The following is a 27,825-nucleotide window of genomic DNA, read 5'->3' as shown; positions in this document are numbered from 1 at the left end:
ACTGACAAAATCATCAGTGCAGTGCTGACAACACGTTTCTGTGCGAGTGTGTGTCCGTACTGTATGTGTGTGCTTTTGAGTGAGAGAGAGAGAGAGAGAGCGGGAGAAAGAGAGTATGTGCTGTCCGTACATAATAAAACGTAATTTTGTGGTAAAAAACATGGCCATAATTTGTCGTTTTTATCCTATTGTTTACTATATTTATTTGCGTGGTCAGTGTTGTTGTGGGTTTTGGTTATTTTGCAGTTTGAAATAACTAAAATCATTTGGTGAAGTGATATGGAACTGTAATGCGGTCAAGACCAGTCTGGAACTACTTTAGCCATGCATTTGCATAGAAATAATTTCACGCCTTAGAACGTTCGTTAACCAGTCAGATTCAAGCATTCCACAGCCCTGTAGTATAACTTGAATTAATGTAAATCGCTTTAGGTTAAAAACGCATTTGCCAAATGCATTAATGTCCATGGTTATCAGCCATACATGCATTTTTTTTTATATCAGTGCATCCCTACTTTAATGTACTGTCACTCGAAAATATTACAGCTGTGAAGCCCAACACAGTAAAGGTCCTTTCATACTGAGAATACATTTTTCCTCATGTATGTCTGTCGCAGGATTTCCCATTTGGCTTTAACCTCGTCCGCTGCACAACATACACCAGTAAATTAAGATAAATAAAGTTTGATACTACACAGAAACCATAATAACTTCCGACTGCGATCTAAAGTGGACTTTGATTAAATAACGGCCAGACGTGCATTATTTGTAGTGTTTTATAATAAACCGAACGCTACACCTGTTATGCATTTCTCATGTAATCATTTCTCATTCTTTATTGTAATAAAAATACCCAGAGCCACATGAAAAACACATACAGACCACAGATCATCGTAATCATATTTTTATTTGGCTTCAAGAAATCAAGAATCAAGAAACTTTGCTGCCGTACCATGAGTCCAGCAGGCGTAATGATATGACGCAGCTCCTGAAAATAGTCCCCAGCTCGGTAACTTCCAACGTGACCGGGACTAAGTTTGTCTAACCTATTAGACCTATTTTCAGGCGCTGCGTCATATCATTACGCCTGCTGGACTCATGGTACGGCAGCAAAGTTTCTTGATTATTACGCAGGAATGAGAGTATAGTTCCTAGCCATATCAGCCTAGAAAATCGCAACTTTACATTTTCCCTCGGTCTTAGTACACGATGTAACTACAGAAGAGTCAAGTTTTAAATAGGAAAAATATCGAAACTCTTTGGTAATTTTTTTGAGAGAGATGCTAATGGTCCTGTCCGATTCAATGATCTATGCTAAGCTATGCTAAAAGTGGTACCGCCAGACCCGGAGATCGGCTGAATGGATTCGAAAACGTTAAAACTCAACTGTTTAACTCTGGGGGAGTTATAAAATGAGCCTATTTCCAAAAAAAGTGAAGTATCCCTTTAATATTCCTGTGCTGTTGTGTCCCATTTCTCTTGACATCTAACTTAAGATTTATATTCACATTATCCCTACGCCCCATGACGCTTTGCGCGAATTATGGGTGTAACTTCCGTTAAGCTGTAAACAATCAGTGAAAAAGACTCGCTCTATGAACGCAATACATTAAAAAAGTGTCACAATGAGATGACATCTACACACCCTTCAACCATCGAACATTAAAAGGAAATTTAAAAGTGTAAAATAATCAACAAGGTATTTCAACAGACCAAATAAGCCCAAAAGCGCAACTCTTTCCACAGTAATAACGGACAGGTTAAATATCACTGTAGTAATATATATCTGTATTATGTAACTTATGTAGCCTTATTCAAAAATGTTCATTATCTTCAGCATTGTTTGATACTATTTCAAAGTGATTTCCGTCATTTTGTCAGATTATAAATTGCATTTACCTGTGAAAACAAACCTGGAAAGAGACGTGATTAGAAAGAGATTATTTTGTGCATTCCAGTGAATTATTAATGGAATATATCGTAAATTAAATTTGGCAGAACAGACCACAAATGTGCAGTATATGTTGTCTTTTTTCATACTATTACAGCGGATTGCAAAGGGAAAAAAGAAAATAATCAAGAGGAAAAGAAAGCAGCGACTGAAAAGAGCTCTTGCCATAGATATTCTTGTTATAACATGTCACGTTAAAATACCAAGTATAACGTTATTCTCATGATGTCTGAAAATAAATCATGAAGGGAAATTGACAGCTCATCCAGTCAAACTGACGGATCAGCTTTATTTGTAGGGCAACCTTATGATTTGAAATGATTCGTTTCAGCCTTTTTGAATGGAAGTTCCCCAAACCGGAAGTGCCACCCATAATTCAAAACTTCGTCAGGAATAAAGTGGATAGGTTGTGGAATTATTGTGGAACTTGAAGAGCTTCATGGTTAACTCATCTTTTGCACCATGACGTCAGACTCCAGGGATCTGCAGTGAGGATTTGGGAGGCACTATGCCCCAGGCATCAGGAATTAGTCACCTCTTATCTTCAGTGAGCAGCTATATTTCCCTCTAATCTTATCTCCCAGTCAGTGTTTTTTAAAGACGGGCTCTAGTGCGAATCCCTGTGCCTTCAGGAACATGCTGAACACTGCATTGCACCTGACACTGGCAGCAATTTTTATCTTGGACATATAAAGACATAAGGTGACACAGCTTCCTGGAAAGCTGAATAGTGATTCTCCTTTAAAGACTTTGTTTCTGTTAATTATTCTAGAGCTGTAGTATGCGAGTTATTATTAGGTCCCAAATCATAGTACATTAAAAATACATTGTGAAATACAGGTTCACTGATGGTGTATTATTTCTGATTTACTTTTCAATATCGGTGAATTCTGTTTTGTTTAGCTTTGTATTTATTTATTTTATTTTTTTTGCTTTGTTTTTTGTGTGTTTTGCTTTATTTGTTTTTGTTGTTTTTGTTTTGTTTTTGTTTGCAGTTTTTTGTGTGTTGTTTTGCTTTGTTTGGTTTATTTATTTATTTATTTTTGCAGTTTTTTTGTGTTTTGTTTTGCTTTGTTTCGTTTTGTGTTGCATTGTTTTGCTTTGTTTGGTTTGGTTTAGTTTTGTGTTTTGTCTTGGTTTAAAACGGTCTCATTAAAATAATTACATTCTTGAAAAGAAACCTAATTAGTTTGGCAATAATATTTTATTGGTATTTCCTAGGGAATTTAAATTAATATTTAAACTTTTGCTCACTAAAGTCATATATTATATTACATTATATTAAATTATATTGTATTATATTAAATTATAGGATTATTAGGTCCCAAATCATAGTACATTGAAAATACATTGTGAAATACAGGTTCACTGATGGTGTATTATTTCTGATTTACTTTTCAATATCGGTGAATTCTGTTTTGTTTAGCTTTGTATTTTTTTTTTCTTCTTTTTTTCTTTGCTTTGTTTTTTGTGTGTTTTGCTTTATTTGTTTTTGTTGTTTTTTGTTTTGTTTTTGTTTGCAGTTTTTTGTGTGTTGTTTTGCTTTGTTTGGTTTATTTATTTATTTATTTTTGCAGTTTTTTTGTGTTTTGTTTTGCTTTGTTTCGTTTTGTGTTGCATTGTTTTGTTTTGTTTTGCTTTGTTTGGTTTGGTTTAGTTTTGTGTTTTGTCTTTTGTCTTGGTTTAAAACGGTCTCATTAAAATAATTACATTCTTGAAAAGAAACCTAATTAGTTTGGCAATAATATTTTATTAGTATTTCCTAGGGAATTTAAATTAATATTTAAACTTTTGCTCACTAAAGTCATATATTATATTACATTATATTTAAATATATTGTATTATATTAAATTATAGGATGTACAATAACCTGATTAAAACAATTATATTTATGGATTAATCATTTATGGATGATATTTGTAAAATATATTTTTAAATGAATAATTAAAACATGTGCACTTACATGTATTCATAACAAAAGAAACATATTTTACTTGATGGTTACACCACATGACATTTTTCGAGTTAAAATAAACCTTTTCCTACATGGTATAAAGGTTTTTCTAAACCATATGAAACTAGCATAAATGCAAAAAGTACAGAATGTGTTTTAAGCTCGCCTTTTCTTTGTCTTGATCACTCTTATTTGACATTTCCCCACATGCTGTACAAGTGGTACATGAAACCATTCTACTGTGCCATCATTGTAGTATGTCTAATACAAACTGAGATGCAAAGTAAGATGTAGTGTTCTAAGTAAATATTCAAAGGCTGCCACGCTATGATCTGAACTCTTAGAGCGGCATTAGAGTACAGTACAAATAACATGCATTGTGAGATATGCATACACAAGAATTGTTTTGGAACATTTTGCTCACAAACAAAACCATCAAGTTGGATAGATGAAAGTAGCAGGATTGAAACGGTGCACAGTTTCCAAACAAAGCGCAGAGTAATCCACTGAGATTCCACCTCAGTTTGCCCCTGCAAAGGGATTACATGTCTACCACGGATCAGAGTTGGGCTTTCTTTAATGTGCTCAGAGACACACAAGCACGTACACGACTCTTCTTCAGTCGCTCTTTAGTCAGTGACCTTGAATTTGTGCAATTAGCTGAAAAGATCTTTCTCTTTAGATCAAGTCCTGTCATTCTCAAGAATACAGAGGGTTTATAGACTCTCTTTCTTTAAAGGTGTTGTCTATTCAGCTTACTGGAGCTGTAATCTGCTTTGTAATGTTTACACAGGCCTCGCGAAAGTTTTTCGATCTCTTTCTAGGAACACCCTATTTCCTCTGGCACTAGTGGAAATCCCTTTATGTTGAGGCTCCTGATCAGTACATTATCTGATTTGTTCTCTGGAATGGCAAATGTCCTTCTATCATTGATTCTCAGTAAAGCAACTGTTATTAGATAATGCAGACAGAGTTGCACTTTGCGAACCTTTGTGAATACACCTTTTATGTTATACCATTATCTGACTGTGATTTGAAAAATAATCTATTTTTTACGATTACCTGAATTTTATCAACCCATGAAGAATTTGATGTAAGTGTTGTAGTCAGCTCTCTCTGCCCACACCAGGACCCCTCCTCTGTAATTAAGCCTGACTGATAAAGGACCTGAACTTGCTGACAGGGGGATGTGGATCGCTGGCTCAGCGCTGGATGCCCCATCCCAGCCCAGGGTCATCAGTTCGGTGTGTATTTGTGACAGGAAGTGAGCTATTGTTGTGGCCCCTCATTGGCACAATAAGAGTTACAGAAGCATGATAAAGAGGATAAAGAACATACATTGTCGATGCTGTGAAAGAACATTACATATACTATTACATATTATACATATCTTATTCGTAACATTATCATTGTTTCATTAGCTTGAAACATGTTTTCATGAAATATTTGAAGAGATTTTTTCTAGTAGTTGCATCTCCACTTGAGTTTATTTGGTCTTAGGCAGAACTAATAAATGTATTATTTTATGTCTAATTTTCTAAAAGGAATTGAGAAGATGAGGATATATTTTCCCTCATCTTATTTATTATTGCTTGAGTTTTAGAGCACTTAAAGGCTGCAATTTGTCTTTATTTATTACATATTTAAAAATGTAGCTTTTAATTCTTTGCTGATGCATCAAGGCTGTGGAAGGAGGATACAGAGGGTCAGTTTACACATAGTAAACAATGACATTGCAGTATGGATCCAGCGAACAGTATCCCGCCTCATTAACAGCAACAAAGTACATAAAGCTTCCATGCATTCTGTACACTGCTGTGTGTGTGTGTGTGGGCAATGGCAATATCCAGAATACTTGTTCTTGCGGGGACATTTTTTGATCCCCATGAGGAAAACAGCTTATAAATCATATTTAGTGATATTTTTTAAAAATGTAAAAATGCAGAACGCAGAACGGGTAGGTTTAGGGTTAGGGGATGCAATAAACCGTTTGTACAGTATAAAAATCATTGTGTCTATGGAAAGTCCCCACAAAACATGAAAACTCAATGTGTTTGTGTGTGTGTTTCTGTACACTGAACATTCCGTTTCTACATGCTAATAGCATGCAAATTTAAATCAGAGTTTGTAAGATGGAAATGTGTTTATCCACCAGAGACTTTGTCAAAATGAGCATCATGTGCAGGAATGTGTTTATTCTGTTATGTTCAACATGCATTACTGTGCTTTTAGTAAAATTAATGGCAAATGTGTCCGACTTCAAAGGGTTTTCTATAAAAGATCCCCTCTTTGATGAGCGCCTGTGATAGAACCATGAGGACAAGAGTTGACAACAGACAAATCGAAGCTTTTTTTCCGGCAAGCATCTGGCTCCTTGTTGCGTGTGTGTTGTTTACAGAATGTTGTATCACGTCCTGCAAGCCTTTTATTTGTTTACAGAAGCGTTATTTTCCATCCTTTCACTCTAATAAACAGTGATGTGTGCAAACAGAAGTCCTCGTCGGAGCTTCACGATTAAATTGACCCGCCGCGGTTCACCGGTGTTGGTAATAATGCTACATAAACACATTTATGCAACAAAATAATTTAGCAAGTGTTTGGGATATTACTAAAGAGAGCACAGTTATTATGCGGCACTGAATTTCGGTAAATTGATTTGGGTTCTGCTCAATTTTTGATTTATGAGAAATATTGGACACTGTAACAAGATCAGCACAAATGCCCCTAAATGTATTATTTTATAAATAAATAATAAAGCTCTAAATTGATCCCTTAAAAATTAATCGCTGGTTGACCCTTGTCTGGCAGCAATAACATCCACCAAACATTTCATTTGATTGCGGATCAGAACTGCATATTTTCTCTGTGATATTGATTTTAGTTTGTAACAATAAGATGTCATGTAAGAAAGAGTCTTAAGAAAGAGTGTAATTTGCTATACGAAATAACAGACCAGTAAACAAATGCCAAGCAGATGACACAATGGGAGGCCAACGGATTGACAGTACCATTTATTTTTATTTTAATATGTACACTTGTATGGTGAACAGATGACTTGATCCTGAAAAACAAGAACACAGTTTCATTTTTACACAGATAGCATTGGCAAAAAAAAAAAAAAATTGCAATCAGAATGTGCCCTGTGGATTCACTCTCTTCACCTTTGTTGTTTTCTAGAAGTACCATCCGACGGGTAGAACACTAAAAAAAAAATAGATATAAAAAGAAATGCTCTAGGAGCTTAAAGTTGCAAGAATGTCAACGTCGTTTTTTTTGCTAGCCCATTACCGTAGCTAGAGGCAAAGAGGGGAAAAATGAATAGACTGAGATAGTCCTCTAATCTTGGAGCCCACTCAGAAAGCATTGAATGTAAAGGCTTTTACTGCCACTTACACGCTATACTGTAAGAGGTTTTATGTTGAGTGATGCCCAAAATATATTGACATCAGTTTTGTTTTCAACTGGTGCACTTAAGGTTCTGCTTTATCTGGACATTTTAACTTCCAGACATACACAGTTATTGTGTTTACCAGCTAGAAAGAGGCCAAGAAGCATAAATGATGGTGAGCCATTTAATATAGAGCAGAAACTAACCTTTAGAATTACAATTAAAAGAGCTCAAACTTGAGTGCAGAAAAGAATGTGGAGCCTACTTGACTTATAACTGAAAAATTCATTACGGTAATTCAGTCGTCTGTAGTAAATTAGTTTCAGTAAACTACTAAATAATAAAGATTATTCACGCACACATACATGTCTGGTTCGCTATCTTTGTGGGGACTCTCCATAGACATAATGGTTTTTATACTGTACAAACTGAATATTCTCTCCCCTTACACAAACCCTACCCCCCTAAACCTACCCATCACACATAACTTTCTGCATTTTTACATTTTCAAAAAAACTCATTCTGTATGATTTATAAGCTTGTTTCCTCATGGGGGACCTCAATTTAGGTCCCACAGTGACACGAGTCCTCATGAGTCTGTGTGCATTCAGGTTGAAGGCCCCACCGGGATAGAAAAACGTGTGTGTGTGTGTGCACTTACTTACCTTATTTACATTACGTAGCTTTTAACGTCACATTGTATGGCACAAGCAGTCTTTCAACCAAGCTACCTGAGGCAATCTGGGAAGTCTGAGTGTGTTTGCTCAGATGAAACTGATTGAACCAATTAATCATCACTCAGTTTATAAGGTTATATAAATATATATCAATCTAAAATATGATAAGTACACAAGTATACCATTTTTTGTAAGCACTTTGTTAGTAGCATGTAGTTTAGCTAACTTTTTTTTTTAAAGAAAGAAAAGCAAAGCTATAGTTTCAGAGTAGTTTCCAACATTTCAAATCCACACGGGAACATTCATAGAGTATAAAGTAGTAGAGCACATACAGCCTGTTCTGTACCATTATAGTCCGTCTCTTTTGGAGGATGAAAAATATATTGCTACATTATGACTGTTTTCTATCATTGAAGTCTGGGAGGATCTAGACTGCTCTCACTGAGTGGTCGGTAATTACAACTTTTGAGAATGAGATCTAGGAGAACAGCCTTAATGGATATAGTGCGCTTTCCCTGGCCTTATCCACAGATGATTTTGCTCTGTGTTCATAAATTCTGTTGCAGCATATGAGCCAAATGAAGGCCTGAGAGAGCAAGAGTATGTGAGGATGTGTCTCTGAGAGGCTCTATAGGTTGGTTTATTGCCAGAAAACCGGATCAGATCACTACACACTGCCTTTTACATTCTGTCTGAGTTGGTCTAAATGCATGTTTCCAATATCCTAAAAAAACATGATGATTTTTCATAATGATAGTATGATTTGTAATATAAATGGGATCAATGCCATCGTTCAAAGTGCTTTTTGGATATTACCTTTCATGCAGTGTGCTATATAGCGTTTTGTGAATGTAAAAGGTCTGTAAAGTTCAAAGTGCTTTTCCCAAAAGAAATGAGTCATCAGTAATTCCAGTCTTATATTTCCTGCACAAACCTTTGTAACAAATTTGCATAAGGCCAGCTTATGGTCTTCATTGGCTGCCCGCAAACAACGTCTTGACCCTCAAACACTAGTTGTAGCTGAGACTGGAAGAGTTTGGTTCATGTTGTCAACATGTCGAGAAGACGCCGTTTTCTGCAAAGAAATAAATAAATAAAAAAGTTCAGAGGACTCGAGCTGGAATTGATATGGTTAAACCAATGCCATCGTTTATGTTCGTATCACTGTGTATACAAGTGCTGAGGAAGCCTCTGGAGCTGAAGTTCAGATATGGTAATGGCGCGTTTCGTTTCCGATAAGCGTTAGACCAATCACAGCAGACTGGGCCATCTGACCAATCAGAGCAGAGTAGTGCATGTATAAGGAGTATTGTAAGATATAATGTTTTGTGAATACAGCCCCAGATCACATTTTATGACAAATATATGTGGGAATCCGTTATAAGGGGCTCGCGCACTTTTTCTTCCTGCAGCTGTGCGGTTCTGCATATTCCCAAGGATTTCTTTTTTTTTTAAACTGGGGATTAAATAAGGGAATTACAAGAATGAAATGTCAATCCATATCTAATATGAATAAACAAACGGAAACAAATGAGAGAAAGGATGCTGAACTCTCAAGGGCACAAAGAAACAATTTATTGTTTCTGTGAAATCCTCCTTTGTGGATGGATGGATGGCGAATGCTACAGTGCTTGTCATAAATAAATGTTTATCTGCGTTCCCTGTGGCCTCTTTTTTCAGGCCTGAGCTCAAAACATACGGGAGCTGTTGAAACTTTTGATATGAATCTGTCTCTTGGTTTATTACCTGGTTACAGTTTTATGGAGTCTTTTGCCACATTCTCCCATAACAATTACAGAGTTGTCATTCACGCCATGATCTTCAATGACGGCAGAGTGACACGCCATATTAAGAATCATGCTATTCTGCATTTAATTTATTTGCAGTTTGTTTAGTCTTCAATATATGCAGCATAAGAATGCAATTACGCATCAAACTGATTTTGACAAATATGCTGAACGTACAGACTGAGGGATGCAGGCTTTTGCTTAATGTTGAAGTTGAAATTGAAATGAATCCCAAAGGGCTTTTTATGCAAATGTTCAAAGCTGTTGATCAGTGACTGACACCATGTTTTGCTGCATAACGCAAAATTTAATTGTGGTTGTCTAGTTTAGTTTGTCTTGATTATTAAGAACACTGTAAATCAGCTCTTTTTTTCTTTTTCTTTTTTTTTTCATATAATGGATGAAATAAAGTTTTTCCACATCAAAATACATTGCGTTGGCAATCTTTTGAGGAACTGTCAATGTAGCCAGAAGCAGCATTCAAATTTTGTTCTCAAAATGTTTTTCTTTCCTAGTTTAATATGCAGATAACCTACAGTATAAGTATGTACTGTATGTACAATTTTGTTTATTCCGTTTATTTCACCATAACTGTGGCACTTTTGAAATATTGCCCTTTGTTTGAGCGTCCCAACACAGCAATATTAGCTCAACCAGTTAGGGGCGGGACTATCTGTTTGACCAACGGCAGGCGAGGAACTATTTGACAACAGCCGTTGTTTTTGTAATTGTTTAGTGACAAATTAATATCATCATAAAAAAATTAATGAATCAACATAACATAATATTATTATTAAAATAAATGTATGTAATTCTAGGTTTAGGTGTCCTCTCACAAGAAATATATTATTTTTCATCATATTAATATCTCTTTACCTAACGGAAACCAGTTCCATAATGGCAAGCTAATTACATAATATTTGATGGGGGGAGGGGGATATTAATTGGTAATAAGTATTAGTACTGGATTTGATGTATTACAAAAAATACATAAATCGTATTTATTTATTTTTATTTTCAAAACTTCAAAAGATGAACACATCAAAATGCAATTCTAACATAAAACTCAAAACTCAAAAATCCCTCTCAATTCTTCAATGAACAACTGTAGATCTTTATTTCCCTCCTATCTGTTACACATTCTGCTTATTTTCCTGTCATTGTACAAATCTAATTATATTTAATAAAGTGCCTTATCTTGAACAGACTACATTACTGAAAGTCTGCCATAAACAAAATGTTAGCTTGCGTTTTTCTCAGACCGTGATCATTCAGAATGTTCTGTCTATTGTATACACATACCTAATACAAGCAGTTTCATCTCATTTGTATGAGGCTAAATTGAATTTCTTTTATGTAAAAAAAAATGACTGATTGTAAGTTGAGGGCCACTTTCTTCTGAGCATCTCCTCTAGATTTACAAGCACAGAAACTCATTTTCAAAACACAGACACAGGGGAAAACGTACACAAAAAGAGGCTGAAAATGATAGCCTTGCAATCTTTGCAGTGTCCACCATGCATCAATGCGGTGAGCAACATTTAGCTTTACAGTGAAAACTGCAGCAATAAATGGAGTGGAAAATAATGTAGTTTTGCTGCATCCATTTGCCGAAGCTGGCAGCAGTAGATACAAAGAGACCGGGTTTACAAGAACAATGATATGTTGAGTATAAGTAAAGTGCCTGTGATCATCTAATTCATTGATAAAGGTCACAAGTACTATTTTTTTCATCTTTAGCATGCTAATTTAAAGGTAAAACGGTCAATATTTCCAAGCCGATGCACTGAAATTCACCCCTGTGTTCTATTAAGTAATATTGTAATGTTAAATATTTTATCCAGTATATAAGCCCTGCATAGGAGGAATTACTATAGGCGGATATCTATGCTATACATGTGATGTCATGTTGTGTAGGAACATTTTACTGATAATATTGCTTCAGATCAGGTCAATGAAAGTTTACATTCGACATCACTGGTACGGCACGATCCCAGAAACCAAGAGACCGACTTGATTTAAAATTCATTCTTTCCAGCCTTCATACCTGTTCCTTACACTGATTATTGATTCATCTCAAAGATACTACGCCAAGCCAAAGTAATCTCTATCCTGCCATATCACTGGCAGTGTATCCCTTCCCGCCTCCACCCATCCTCTGAGAAAACACATCCTCACTCAGAACCAGGATGACATCAGACAGATTGAATTGCATAAAAGCGTTTAACTCCCAGAGAAAATGTATACCTCCCTCGGTGGGAGATTCTTTCTCTACTCCACAGTCTTATTCATTTAATTTCCCTCGGCTCGATGCGGACTGTATTACAACATTGATCAAAGAGCAGATAACACTGCACACTGCTAATGGCCTCCTCTTTCTGATCACAATTCTCCTAACTGCTGCGAGTCGCTGTTGCCCTAAAGCATTGTGTCCCCAAAACCCAGTTAGCTCAAGTACCATATCCTCAATAATTATAGTGCATTTGTCCTAATATAAATCCTGTTTTTTTCAGTTGGAGACTAAACGATTATGTACTTAAAGCTACACTGTGTTGGATTTTCTCCCATCTAGCGGTGAAATTGTATATGACTATCAACTGAATATTATTTTCTAGCCCCTCCCATTCCGAGGGCGTTTTAACTCCTACGGTGGCCGGCAGTCGCGAGTAATCTCCCCTTCGCATTCGTCACGGTCCCACTGAGTGTAAAAGCGCGAAAGGTCGAAGCTTGAATTTCCAGGTATGTCCCTCTTTGGCTAATGTATTTTCAAGATGGAGGCGCAACATGGCTTCCACCATTCCCAAAAGGGTTTTAAGTGTCCTGAACAAGTTGTGTTTAAAATTTTTGGTTGATATCTCAAAAAATGAGCTTTTAGTAAGATTTCGTTTGGGCGCAGTACCAAACTTTTTCACTAGGTGACAATCAGACTCCATTACTGCCCATATAAGGGCGCCTCCATTTCCATGTGGTTTGAGTGATCTGAACCATATATTTCCACAATTTTCATTCAATTTATGAAGTGGACATCCTATTCAGAAGTAGTATGGGAAGTTTGACAGATTTTGATATGAATTCAACCACTAATAAACACATAAAAAGAACACATATGAGCGTTATAGCTCGCTGCCACATCACAAATGGTGAATCTATAATTTTTTTTCTTTATATTTAAAACATTTTCAGACCTTTAAAAAAAATTTTTTAAATGGTTTCTATCATTCTTTCATGATTTTTCATGTCCATCGCTATTTCAAAATAAAGGTCTGTAGAGTTGTTCCGATTCCGATACCAGTATCGGAAATGCCGCCGATACCAATCAAAATGCTGGCATCGGTATCGGCGAGTACTTGTACCCATGTACCGATCCGATACCATTTTCTTAAACAATAACATTAAGTTACCTAGTAAAGCACGCTAGCTTTGCTTAACGCGGCAAATCGGAGATCAATTCTTCTTCGCTGCTCTAAACAGTGGTTGCTTGTGGCAACGCAGGAAGTTGTGCTGTTGCCACAAGCAACCACTGTTTAGAGCAGCGAAGAAGAAATGAAAACGCGCGCTGGCAGTATGTCCGCTGTTTGGCAGTATTTCAGACTGGACCAACCAGCCATTAAAACGGCGACATGTCTCATATGCCATACTGTAATTTCGAGGGGTGGCACAAGAAGAAGCAACTTCAACACGAGTAACTTAGACCATTTGAAGACGCGTCACCCCGCAGAACACAACGGTTACATAAACGCAAGGGCAGATAAGGATGAGCCGCGCCAGAATCAACAATCTCTGGAAGCTTCATTCAAACGAAGAGAAAAGTTTTCAAAAGACAGCCAACGAGCGATACATTTATCCAACAAAATTATTGAGTTTATTATTCTGGATGACCAGCCGCCGTTCAGTCATCGAAAACAATGGATTTCGCCGCTTAATTGAGCATTTGGAGCCCCGGTACAGTTTGTCTGGTCGCAAATACATCTCTGAAACAGCGTTCCCTATTCGAGATAGTGCATAAACACATTTCATGTAAAATAAAAGATGTGAAAGCAATCAGCTTTACTACCGACATCTTTAGTTGAGGTTTATTTATACTCTATTACTCAAGTCTCTTATTTCACTACATTGTGGCTGCACTTATTTAAAGGACTAACGTTAGATTGAGTACAAGTTACTGTTGTACTTTTTTTTTTACTTATGTATTTCAAAAATGAAATGCCGTTTATTTAGCAAATTGTTTCTGGACTTCAAGTTATAAAGAGATTATTTTTCTTATATTATTCATAGTTATATAACTAAATAAAACTAAAATACCTTTTTCAGTTTATAGGATTAGATGTGTGGCTGCATTTGAAGTTCTTTTTCACTTAAGAAAAATAAATAATATATTGCTGTGAAATGTATGTCAGATAATAAAAATACTCTAGTTCACTGTATGTATTTGTTCATGTTTTATTAAGGGATTAGTCTGAAGCACACCATAAAATAATTATATCAATTCATACAGGGCTAGTATGAATTGCAGCTGTATACACACCCAGGTATCGGATCAGTACTCGGTATCGGCCGATACCCTGAGTCCAGGTATCGGAATCGGTATCGGGAAGGGAAAAAGGGTATCGGAACATCTCTAGTCTGAACACGCCTTAGGAGTATGAAAATATTCTTGTTGTAAATTGATAAATTATGGCTCCTCTGCAATTTATTTTGAAAATCAAAAGATTGTAAGCTTTCAGTTGATACATAGTTTGTCAAGATTAGTTTAGGTTTAGTGTAGGTAAATTACTGTTTTAAATATGTAATGGCTGTGGGCCCACCGGTGGGCCGGTGACACTTAAGTGCTTGCATTTAATTAACATTACTAGTTATTAGGGGTGGCACGGTACATGAAAAAACATCCGAACCGTTCGGTTCGCTTGTCTCGGTTCGGTGCGCGTGTGCGTCGCGCGGTTTGCACGGTTCGACGCATGCGCAATGTAGCCTCGTGCCCGTGCTAATACAATGCTAAATCATAAATCAGACATATGTAGAATTACATTACAATGTCCAGCAATCGATTTATATAGTACACTGAGTTTACCTAGACATTTAATGAGATCTACTCCACTATATGTTGTTTTTTTCATGTGAATAAATAGGCTACATAGATCGACTGTTCCACGTAGCCTAATGGTCCAGTGGCAGAACTTGCCAAGCGTATCAAAGGTTCTGAGTTCTAATCTGCGCTCGTATATATTTTTTTCTTTATCAAAACCGATTATGTTTATCAGCGGTTGTATATCAAGCAGGGACCGATTTGTATGAATTTTGTTTTATTATTTAATCGGAACGAGTAGCCTTGAGTCTCCTCAATGGATTGAAGCGCGCGTCCGAGTGATGAATGTGCGGCCGCTGCGGTGTGTGCGCGAGCCACGAGAACACTGTATCAGCACCACTGATCGCAACTGCAACGAGCACTTTGATCACTTGATTAAAAAAACACATTTCAGCGCTAAATTGCTTCTTATTTAACAAACGAATGAAACAAATACTTTGCTAGTTAACTGGAAATGTTTTATTTATTTGTATTGGTACACCCGTGCTGCAAGATAATATCAACCCTGGCAAAAAATGGTGGGGACATGTCCCGCCTATGATGACGAGACACGAGTATAAATTGACAAATAACGGTCCAACACAGCCCACGTAGCTCTACAGATGATGGACCTCCAGGGCCACTGAAAGTTTCCTCAGGGTGACTGCTCACTCATATTACTTCAGAATGGGAAATGAGAAGCTGCGTTTTGCAAACACACCCCATTTATGAAATAAATAAATAAATAATTAGATAATTCAGCTATATATCATATGCTGAAGTAAATTTTTGGAGTGTTAAAGATTAAAAGAAAAAACAACAACATGAACCGTACAGAACCGAAAACCGTGACCCTAAAACCGTGATACGAACCGAACCGTGGGTTTTGTGAACCGTGCCACCCCTACTAGTTATACTGTTAACCCAACCATTACCCCACACACATTAGCTTTACAACTTTATTATTTTGTAATTTATGATTGGCTATTAGTTTTCAGCATTAAAACTGAAAATGTCATTGTCACAATTTATGTGGATATTATGTATGGGGTGAGGGACAGATTTTATAAAGTTCGAACAGGATATTTATATATTAATTGTTTTACATTTCCATTTCACAACAAATAAAACCACATTTGAAACACTCACGTCATAACCAGGATTATCGCCATGCACAATCCTCATAATATCATACTTTGTTTGTTGACCCTTGGCAGACTATCATCCAGTTGTTTTATTAAATGACCATTTGGATGATACGGGCATTTTGTTAAGCCCTCTGAGAGGGGATATCCATCCTCTTTCACGAGAGAGGGATTACTCCTCGGATGATTTTGGCCCGTATCCAGATCACGGTCATAAATTGTCAAATGTTGGGAAAACAATGAAATATCAGCATCTGCTCCCTTTTTGTCCCCAAATGAAAGATTTGAGCTCTTCAGTTTCTCTCTGTGAGGCACGTTGTTCCAATCTGTCAGTTCTTGACTCCGGGTTTTACAATTGTACAATCGTTCAATTGTAAAACCCGGAGTCAAGAACTGACAGATTGTGGCATATGCAAAATAACCATTAACCTGATCTGTGACTAAACGGCATGAGGTCTGATCCACATTGCAGCTATATCTGTGCAACAACCCCTTCTTGTACACTCAACCATTTTTTGCTTTGCCAAATTTCTTCTTTCTTAAAAGAACCGTTTTTTATAGTGTGCAGAACATTTTAAAATTCTAAAGCTGCGGTTCTTAACTCTCTTTCCTGCGGAGTTTAGCTAATCAGGTCTTCAGGACAGAGATGGTCTTATAATACAGAAATCATTCTAATATGCTGATTAAATGTCACTTTTAATCAATGCAATGTGTCCTTGCTGAATAAAAGCATTAATTTGTCTAAAAAAAAAATAATAATTCTACTGACCCTAAACTTTTTATAGTGTTTTTTGTTACTACTATTATCATTTAATCAACTTTAATTAACTGTGATCCGTTAAAATACAGTCATGGCTCAGGCTTTTTCTGCCTTTCTCTAGATATATTAAACCCTTTTGGGTTCACCAAGTAGATTTAGAACCCGAACTATCCATTTTATAAATATAGTTTCTGTTTAAAGGTTGGGTGGGCAATGTTTTCATAAACACTTTTGTTATACTGGTTGAAACTCTCTTCACATCCTGATCAATCAACAATAGAACTGGTTTAAATATATATATATATATATATATATATAAAGATAATAATAATAATACATATATCTCCTGTGGAAGTCTCAAAAATGTTCGTCCAATTATTGCATTCGGTCCAAATGCAATGATTGGATGTCTTACACGCCTGTCAACATTTGTATTTCCATACCTTCGCGCAGACCTCGCACGTTATCTTTCAAAGCAAGCTTGCTGTTGCTAGCCTCTCCAAAATTGCCTACCCTACCTTTAACATGATATTTTCATAAACATTTCTTAAAATACTTCAAATGGTTATAATATTTTAATGTCATATCATAGCTGAGAGGAACACAAACAACAAGGGGAAGGAGGCGAGTCGTGGAGGAATATGTTTATAATCAATTTTACAAATGAGATAATTACTACACCTGCATATGAAGACATTAACACATACAGCCTGTGCTATTAGATAACTGTGCAGGCAGTCTGTGTTAATTGGCTCCGTTAGCTACAGCATGATCTAGAGAGATGGGTTTGTAGGATATTCATCCATCACGCAGCCTGGCAAGTTAGGGAGAGATCTATAGATGAGGCTTCATCAGCCCAGAGAGACTGATGGGGCAATATAGCAAAGTGATGTGGAAAGTCAAGGCTGATTTGTAAGAGTGTATGACAGTGGTTCTCAACCTTTCCCTCTACTCGAAGTCTCGTGGACTGCATATCATTTCAGCATACAGATGACGTCATCAATACAACCCACCAGGCTTCATTTTAGGCTGCTTTATGTCAGTGTAATATTATTAATATAAAATATAGAGGTCAGCATTCAGCATTTTAGTTCACTCTTTAACATTTGAGGTGAAATTTAAGTAATTTAATTAATGCTGGGATTTAAAATACATTTTCCTAAGCATGGAAAACACTACACAAATTTTTAAATCTGAAAAGATTTTTACATTCACTGAAGGCATAATAAAAATAAAATACAATTGTATAGTTACAATTATTTGTTTCCTACAAACTACACTGTAAAAAGTGGTAACTGCAACTGTTACCTTAAAGAGCTTCTACCTGATTTAACCCATAAAAAAAATAAAAATAAATGGTATAAATTAATGTATATGGTTAAGTGATGTTAAATAATATTTGACTTGAATAAAACTAGATATTTTAGATGTTTTTTCAGTGTACAAACTCCTTATTTTTAAAATGCAGTGAAAGTGAAAGGCTCTTTGGAACAAATAACAATTTTAAGTTTAGCTAAATTAAACTTTCTTCCATCTGACTGACTCTTTCAAAGAGTTCAAAACGCACTCACACAGTTAATCTGATCACCAGAAAATGACTTGGCTTTATGCAATGAGGATGTGCAATAGCTGAATCGTGACAGTCTTTTTTTTATTTGTTTAATCGGAAGAAGAGCTGAATGTTATTTTTAAGAAGTGGATGGCGGGCTGCAAGTTGAGAACTGCTGGCGTATGACTCAAAACTCATTGCTTTCAATGCAGATAGAAGACCCACTTGTGTGTAAAATGTCAGTGTGAATAAGATCTGACTCATCACTTTACTGGCCTCACTGTGCTGTGGTTAAACTACAGAGTAATTACTGACACCATACTGTCAGACCAGAGTTACTGGTAGTACTCCAAAGATTGTGTGCTTTTTCGAGTACTTTTTCGCTTCTCTCTCTCCTCTCGACAGAAACCTTGAGAGACCTATATTCGGCAGATTTATTAGGCCAGTGAGAATACCATGTCAATATCAGATTACATATTGGCACATATTACATATTATCTCTGTCCTCCAGAGCCCTGTAGCTTCCCACCTGATTTACAGCTGTTGATTGGTTAACAGTCCACATCGCTGATTTACGTCCAGCCCTACACCACGCCCTAGAGATGGCACTGACTGCACCAGCTGTCCTGCTATATTAGATATAAACCCAAAGCACTCAAGCCTGCACATAAACCCACTGGAGAACTGAGAAGACTGGTGTGCAGTTGACTTTCTCTTAAATAGGGTCTATTGGATGAATGGATGGACGGACGGATCCATCCATCCGTTGGGTATTGTTTGAATTTTGAATTTTGAATTTTAGCGATTTCAATTCCAGTTCCGATTCTTATCGACTCCCAATGGGTAAAAAAAAAAAAAAAAAATGAAGACAGACATTTAGATATCCAACTATCCGTCTTTTTGCAAAACGTTCTATTGCAGCTGAATACCTTGAAAAAATCTGTAGCCTAAAGAACAACTAACTAATAAACTAGATTAACTAATAAAAATTTCAAACATTATTAAAGACAAGTATGCAGTCACACGCAGCAAATTAGCAATAGCACAAATTAATACAGTTCAGAAATTGAAATCAAATGGAAAATAGCCCTGTATAGTTTTCTTTTTATAAATAAAATATAGATTAATCCTTATTAAAGTTACTTGTTAAAGTTTACTAGATAAAGTTAATCAGTCAAGATCAGTGAGTGAATTATAATTTTTTTGATTAACAGTAATGACAGACTGCAGCAGATTTATTAGGCTGCTGTCACTTTAAGTCCAGTATACTCTTACACACGCGCTTTCTTTCTCAACTGTTTACGTTCACTTAAGACATAAAAGACTGTGTTTACGAGGATATTTTGTCATAATTGTGTGTGTATTTGTCCGTTCAAGCGCAAGAAGACGTGAAGGAGAACTCAATTCAGTATTCGTGCACTATATGAGAGGCGGCTTTTTGTGCGCACGCCGTGTGTCCAACACCGAAAACCGCAAGTGCCGAATTAAGTTCTCTTTCACATCTTCTTCTGCTTGAATGGTTTAAAACCGCATTAAAATGCACACACAGGAATCGATGTGGAAGTATCCGAATCCTGAATTGGAATTTTACACAATTCTCAATGTTGAAAGAAGTTAATGGCATGCAATTTCTTCAACATTGCTTGTACTTCTCTTGAATTTCTCTCTTACTTCTTGAATTTCTCTTTAAAAAAAAAAATGAATCTGTTCTTCTTGTTTGCATTAGTCTTGCAGTGATCTTCGCCTGGGGCTTCACAAAACCTGTGCTCTTACCTCAGCCATATACTTGAAATCAATAACAGGGATGCTGGGCAAAAGTCATTGATTTCCATTAGACCCGTACTTCCATGATGTATTTCTTATGATAAGTGGTTTTTATGATGTGGAATGTGTCAATGAATCATATGATTTCTACTTACTGTTAAAGAAAAGTTCTGTTGTGGTACACAGTGAAGGTTTCAAATGGTAAAACCATGGCACTTTGATATATACCATGGTACTGAATGATACTGAGCTCTTGATATACCATACTAATAAATGGTATTTACATTTAAAAAAAAGGTATTTACATGATACATGTCCAAAAAAACATAGTAATATCAAATCTAAATGTTACATTTTCCTTTAAATGTCATGCTCTGTAAAAAAAACTAAAAAAAACACTTCACACTCATATTTATTAATATATTTTCATTTGCTTAAAATATCTGAATTGGCTTTGCAACCAGAAAGCAACAGCTGTTATTTGTGCGATTTTCTAATAACATGGTGCTTGCAAGTTAGATACTTTTGACACCACGCTAATAGCATGTGAAGTTGAAGTGAAGGGCTAGTCTGAACAGAACAAGTAATGGAATATAATGAATAATTCAGCTCTTTCCAACACATTTCATGTTTTTTTTTCTCTCCCTTTTATGACATCTCAGAAGGCGGAGGAGAATTAGGACGAGGAGGAGGCGCTCGGGATATTGGAGTGGGATAATTATGGCATAGCAATACGATTGTGATGGCTAATGAAGGTGCTAAGCTGATGCACAGCACAGCAGGTTATTGTCACTCTATGGACCCTTCCTGTAGCACAGAGGCCTGGAGTTATGAGAGAAGCTGGATATGAGGCATAAGAGAAACTTAAATCACTCTCAACGCTCCTTGTGGCAATTTAACAAGCTGCCCACATCCTTTAGTCATTTTGCTATGCTTGTTCGGGCCTTCTGATATCCCGTGTCTCCTTAGCTCAGTGGTTTCAGTAAGTTTTTAACTATGTTTATGAGACTTTTAATTTTTTGGTATATTCTTCTGGATAAGTGCGGTTGAGACAAAGCAACAATAGCTCCCACCATAATTGGTGGAAAAAAAGTAATCATTCATGCCAACTAAACTGCCTGAACAAGAACAAAATCTCATGCTGTGATGTAAAAATATACTGTATGATAAAAAAATATGACTATGCTGCTGTCACGGTGTGGTGCAGGCAGAAGAAGACGAAGAAGAGTCAAAAGTTCCAATGCAAACTTTTACTCACAATATCAATCAAACTGGTACATAGAAGACGGGCTGAGGGACACAGACACGTGAAAGCTGCAATATTCTAGACCAGCTCAAATGGCCAGATAAAACCATCTTATCACACGCCTCTCTGGAATACTTGGTTCTGATTGGTCAGTCATGGCACTCTGTGGTTAAATATAATTGTATAATGGCCCTAAACTGCTGTATATAATTTACTGTTGCCCCTGACAACCAGTCTGATACATGGTGCTACTATATGACGTATGTCATGATGCATCACTTCAGTGAGCACAGAGGTGAATGTTAGTACATTGGCTTGCTTCCTAATGTTGTTTTGGAGTCTCCTACAACAGTTTTACATGCATCAAAGGTCAAAAAACACAATTTTCTCTTAATATACATTGCACATCACCACATTTTTCATTGATTCTCAAACGACTCGTCAGATGAGCCTACTCTGCTCTGATTGGCCAGACCGCCTAGTCTGTTTTGATTGGTCTACCGCGTACAGCGTGTGTTTCGGAAGCTAAACGTACATTACCATAACTATACTTCAGCTCAGGAGGCTTCCTCAGCCCTCAGCGATTGTACACACTGTAGAGACAGTAACAATGACTTTGATTTTACCATATAAATCCGAGCGCAAGTCCGTTGATGGAACATTGGAAGTACTACCGTAGTTATTCAACCCGAACCTCCATTGCAAAGACGACTTGAGCAAGACGTTTCTCAGTGATACACTACTCAGTTTGAGTAGTAAATTATGTAATTCCTCACCATCAGCATTAACAAGAGTATGTCCATCAACAAGCCGATGTGTATATTTCTAATTTATTGCAGTGCACATGCGGGAACAGTATCGATCACAACGCATAACTTACATTAGCAGAGCACTAACGTGAATGATTGATGTAATGTTAAAGTTTGCAAAACAAATCTTGCTCCATCCTTTATCTTTGCTCAAAGAAGTAAGAATGACAGACAATCTGCATTAAAGGCACACTATGCAAGATTGGTACCTTAATATAACAGCTTTGAAGTCATTTTGATGGTAAACAAACTCGTAGTAGGGCGAATCATCCTGATAGCAAAGCAGAGGGGGGACGCTGCTGGCAAGACCAGCAATGCAGGTTTGAGAAGTGGCGTCCCTACAAATCTCGCGAGAATCACGACTTGCGAATCTTGCGTTGAGCTCTGAGATTTGAGAAGCAGTCGTCAGTAAAATTACGTGTTTGAAGGCGGGACAAGTTGCTCTCGGGCGGACAACGTACAGCATTGGTGGCCATTATGCAAATGTATCTTCTAGTGACATAGAGCCGTAACGCAGTGGGATTCGAATTACAGACGACTCATTTAGGCAGTTCAGAGTCCATTCTTTCTTTTGAGACAATAACTTTATTTATCGTGCACTTTCGAATTTATAACTTTGTGGAACGTTTACATTCACTGACAGCTTTATTACACACTGCTTGAAAGGGAATATTTGAAAAATCATAATGGGGTACTTTTTTTTCCCTTTTCAAATATCAATAAAACACACACACACATACATACATACATATATATATATATATATATATATATGTATGTATATGTATGTGTGTGTGTGTGTATGTATGTATGTATGTGTGTATATATATATATATATATATATACATACACACACATTTGTTTGTAACAGAAAAGTTAAATTTTTGTTAATACATTTTACATACAATAGTACCAATAAATATTATGTTTTATATTATTTGCTCAATATATAATGGTAACTGCAAGTCGTTGCCATAGTGCCAATATGCAAATATCATCCACCAGAGCCTGTGGAAGGTAGCCTTTGAAACTTTTTGCATTTTCACACATTTTCAGCGTTCAAATAGCCATATGTCCAGTGTCAAAAGTCATCTAACCCCTAGAATCATGCCCATGGTTTCACTTGAGCCCTGTGCATCATTAATTCAGAGGTAAGCTGAGCCACCCTGGAGATATGTGAATGGCTGCTTCACTAGCAGTAATTAAAGTCTAGGATGGGGCTGAGCAGCAGTCAATGCCCTCAGGCTTATTCTGTGTGACTCCCATTTCAGTCTCCCGCCCCCCTGCCTCCATCACACACACACACACACACACACACACACACACACACACACACACACACACACACACACACACACACACACACACACACACACACACACACACACACACACACACTTCCAGAAGCTTTTCTTATTTTGATCGTTGCATTTCCCCTACGCTGGAACGCAAGATATTCTGAGTGATAACTCTGTTCTCAGCCAATACACAAATTTGTCTGATTTTAAATGCTGCATCCACAGTAAATAGTTAAGACTTTTAAGTGGTGTGTGATTAAAAGGATAGTTCATCCCAAAATAATTTACTCTGCTCATTCCAAATCTGTAGGGCTGTCCCCGACTATGGATTTTCATAGTCGAATCAGAATCGTCATGTCTTGCCTATAGTCGACTAATAGTCGAATCATGTGTATGGGGGCGGGGCTTTAACGTTTCAAAGCACACAAAGATATAGAAGAAAATGTATAAAAACATTTTGGATCAATAAAACTAAGAAATAACATAACTCCAGAAAAGCCACACTGCAGACAGGATTTGCATTTCACATGCAAATCAAATTAAATCGGCTAAATTACCTGTGCGAGCAGGCCAGCCTACAGCACAACATAGATGCACCGAAAAAATAAACAATTAATTTACTAAAATTAACTTAGAACAGAATAGGCCTATACCTTTCTAATAAATAAAAAAAATACTAAACGAAATAAATTAGAATCAAGTCACAAGATGAGGAGCAAATTATGTGCAAAATGCCTAAAGTGCAGGGGAACATATATTCAAAACACGAGCCACAAATAGTTAGATTAGATAACCCTGACAGATTAATAAATAAAATAAAAATAAATAAATAATTAAAATAACGATAGTAGCCAGAATTTTCAACTTTGTCTTTTTAACTGCAGAAACAACAATAAATGCTAAACTGGAGGCCGTCTTTTAGCTAAAAATGTTCACAGCATCCAAAAATCAAATGAGACCGGGCTGAAAAGTTTTGAAATCACTTGTACCCTACCTGATCGAGAGAACAAATCCAGTCTTTCACTCTGACTGTGTCCGTTGGAGTCTTTTCAAATTGTGCGCGCGGATAAAATACATTCTAACGTGAAACCCAGTCTATGCGTGAAACGTGTTAACGTTGGCCGGCAGAAGTGCGATAATGGTTTTCCTGATGCTAAATCCAGCCTTGGAGAATAATATCCTTTCTGATGGTGTACATCCACACTTTAGATTTTCTTATCCCAGACATTGTTAAAGATTTAAATCCTTGCCGCGAAGACGCTCCTCTGTCGGTCACGGATCGAAAGTGAAACTTAAATCTGTCACGGGGTGTTTGGATTTATTCACGCACGTTAAATTTTTTTTATTAAAAGCTTCTTTCTTTGCACATTTTTATATACAGCATTATCATAATAGGCTGAATATTAACGTATTTATATAAAAGCTAGTTATATGTGAAATTGAGCGCCCTCATATAGCCAAAGGGGCATGATCCTCGTTTCATAACACCTCTGCGAAGATTCGACCATGAGATCGGTAGTCGAATCAGGCTCCTCCTATCGAAGCATCGAATCTTCGACTATTCGGGGTCACCCCTACAAATCTGTATGACCTTCCCTTAAACAGGAAATGGGGCATTTTAAAGAATATCCTGGCCAGGACTGGGGATGTCAAGGTGCAAAATGATTTTTTTTTTTTTAGAAGCGGCACATACAACTTGTGTGATTTTTAAAATGTTCTGATGCTATATTGTGGTTTTATATAAGAAACAGACTAAAATAAAGTTGTTGTAATTTAAGTCTTGACATCCTCTTTTTTTGTGTGCAAAAGTGTCAATTAGATCAGTCACAACCAATTATTATTATTTTTTTATATAAAACCAAATGTTGCAATAATACATGTATTGTTTTTTTTTTGCATCATTTTTAAATCTTGAAACCTGTTGCATAAAAGAAAGGACACATTATTGATCAAAAGTGACAGTAAAGACTTTTAGAATATTACAAAATATATTTATTTTTTATAAATGCCATTCTTTTAAACTTTAATTTCAATAAAGAACCCTGAAAAATGGTATCCGGATTATACAAAAATATTAATCTGTTTTCAGCATTGATAACAAATGTTTCTTAAGCACCAAATTATTTCTGAAGGATCTTGTGACGTGACAGTTCGGCTTTTCCATCAAAAGGAATAAATTACATTTTAAAATTGATATATATATATATATATATATAATATATAACAGTTATTTTGTCATAATATTTCACAATTACTCTTTCACTGTATTGTTGATCAAATAAATGAAGAGACTTCTTTCAAAAACGGCAGATTATTCAAAAGTTCTCCTGGTGTGTTCCACAAAAGAAAGAAAATAATTCAGTTTTGGAATAAGGATAAGTAAATGATGACAGAATTCACAGTTTTTGGGGCGAACTATCCCTTTAAGTGTGGATAGAAGCGAGTATATTTTGTTGCCTGTTCATTTCCCTTCCTGCTCACTTGAAACCGAATATGAAGGAGCAATGATGAAGCGCAAATGGCTTCAGAAATATGCCTATGCATGTTCATACTCTGAATATTTCAAAGGCTTCAATATATTGTCTCCAGAGACCCATTAAAGCAAAATCAAGCAACTTTAAAGGAATACATTAATTGCTGAGCTTGAGAAAATGCATAGGAAGATGTTAAGCTATCACAGGCCTTTGATGGAAATACGCAGGTTGAAGGTGGATAACACTGACGTATCATTCTGTGGGGAGAAAAGCTTGAAAACGCTAACTAGTTTTGGCTGATGTGTTTTCTCTGCTACATTTATCATCACTGATATGGCTCTTATTGGACAGACAGCTATAAACGGTTCTTTCTGCTTGTGGAAATTTCCCATATGTGGAAAACAACCATTTTTGATGCTTTCCAAGTGAGAGCTTGGCTCATTATCCTTTTTTTTTTCTCTCCAAAGGAGGAAGATGGGCAGTTTTCGCCCTCAGGTTTGATTGATCTGTCTGACAAACTGATGTGCTTACATAGGAAATCCTGAAGCGAGGACATCATCTAAACATTTTAAATTCCGTATGGCACTCCAGCACTTCCATAGCCTCAGGAGGGGTGTCTGGTGCCAGTCATAAGATGATGTCATACTATGAGTCCCAAGCTCTTTAGCTCTGCTTTGCTTTTCCCTACGGTTCCCCTCTGATCTCATCCTGCAGAGGAGTGTATACCCTTCCATTTTTAATTGTAATTCCGGGTCATTGCTTTAACATTCTGCCATTAAAAATACAAGAAATATGTGGATGCTAGAGAAAACCTCTATTTAAATGCAGTCTGTCAAACTATTTTTGCATCCACATTGATAAAGCATTAAAATGATTTTTTTTGTAAATATTTGTTTAAGTCATTCTCCGTGACACCTGGACCGAGAAATTCACGTTTCCGCCGGATGACTTTTGACAGCTCCAGGGGTTTTGTGAAAACAAGAGATTATACTTCCTAATTTTTTTAAATCCCTACCCACGGGACAGTCAGGTCAACAGAGGATTAGGCTATTAACAGAACAGTTATTGTAAGGGTATGTTTATCCCTGAAAATTGAATCATAACATGTCTACTAAACAGCATTATGGTAAAAATAGTCAAAAATGTCAACAACTTTCTTGCCTGTACACAGAGTTGGGTAGAGTATCCAAAAACTGTGCTTAAGCAAAAGTACTTAATAAAATAAATATTTTTTTTTTTACCGGTAAATAAATAATTATTAAGTAAGTAATTTTGAGTAAGTAATGAGTCATTTTAATTACTCAAAGTAAAAGTAATGTTCTTAATAGTGACTTGTTCTTAAAAGTCCAATGAAAAAACTACTCAAGTAGCAAGTAACTAGTTACTTTGGATCATATACTGTGTATATATATATATATATATATATATATATATATATATATAAAACAATTTATTATAAAACAAAATTACATTAACATGTTATTGTTTAGACAGATATTTAATTTATCTAATAATAGATAAAGATAATATTATATTATTATCATAACATGTATGTACTTAACACAACATGTATTGCATTAAAATAAAGTAACGAGAGGAATGTCGCCCAGCGTAACAAAGTAAAAGTTACGTTTTTTACATTAGAAATGTACTCGAGTTAAAGTACCCTCATTTAAATCTACTCTTAAAAGTACAGATTTTCCCCAAAAAATACTCAAGTAAATGTACTTCGTTACTACCCACCTCTGCCTGTGGTTACGACAGCGTTTTGTTTTGACGGAACTGACAGATTGGCAGTTTCTTTCAGTTTTGTTCCCCTCCGTTTGGCCTAAAACACTGGGTTTGTTGTCATCCAGTTTAAAATGTTGACTGCAAACACAGAGTATCTCTGTGTTTACCCGAAATTAACTTGCTCCCGATAAACGTTTATTTTAATTCTTGCACCCGGGAACAAAAGTTTG

The 27,825-nt window shown here is 36.3% G+C and overlaps 1 protein-coding gene across 1 annotated transcript in view; it reads left to right on the top strand.

Annotated features, from left to right (window-relative positions):
• Positions 1-27,825, top strand: part of tmem132e (transmembrane protein 132E) — a 354,664-nt gene that overhangs the window by 52,926 nt on the left and 273,913 nt on the right. The gene's annotated exons all lie outside the window — the stretch shown is intronic.

The sequence above is a fragment of the Rutilus rutilus genome (genome assembly GCF_951802725.1).
Source record: "Rutilus rutilus genome assembly, chromosome: 7".
Taxonomy (NCBI): domain Eukaryota; kingdom Metazoa; phylum Chordata; class Actinopteri; order Cypriniformes; family Leuciscidae; genus Rutilus; species Rutilus rutilus.
The sequence above is the reverse complement of the archived record's forward strand: the minus strand, read 5'-3'. Positions and strand labels throughout refer to the sequence as shown.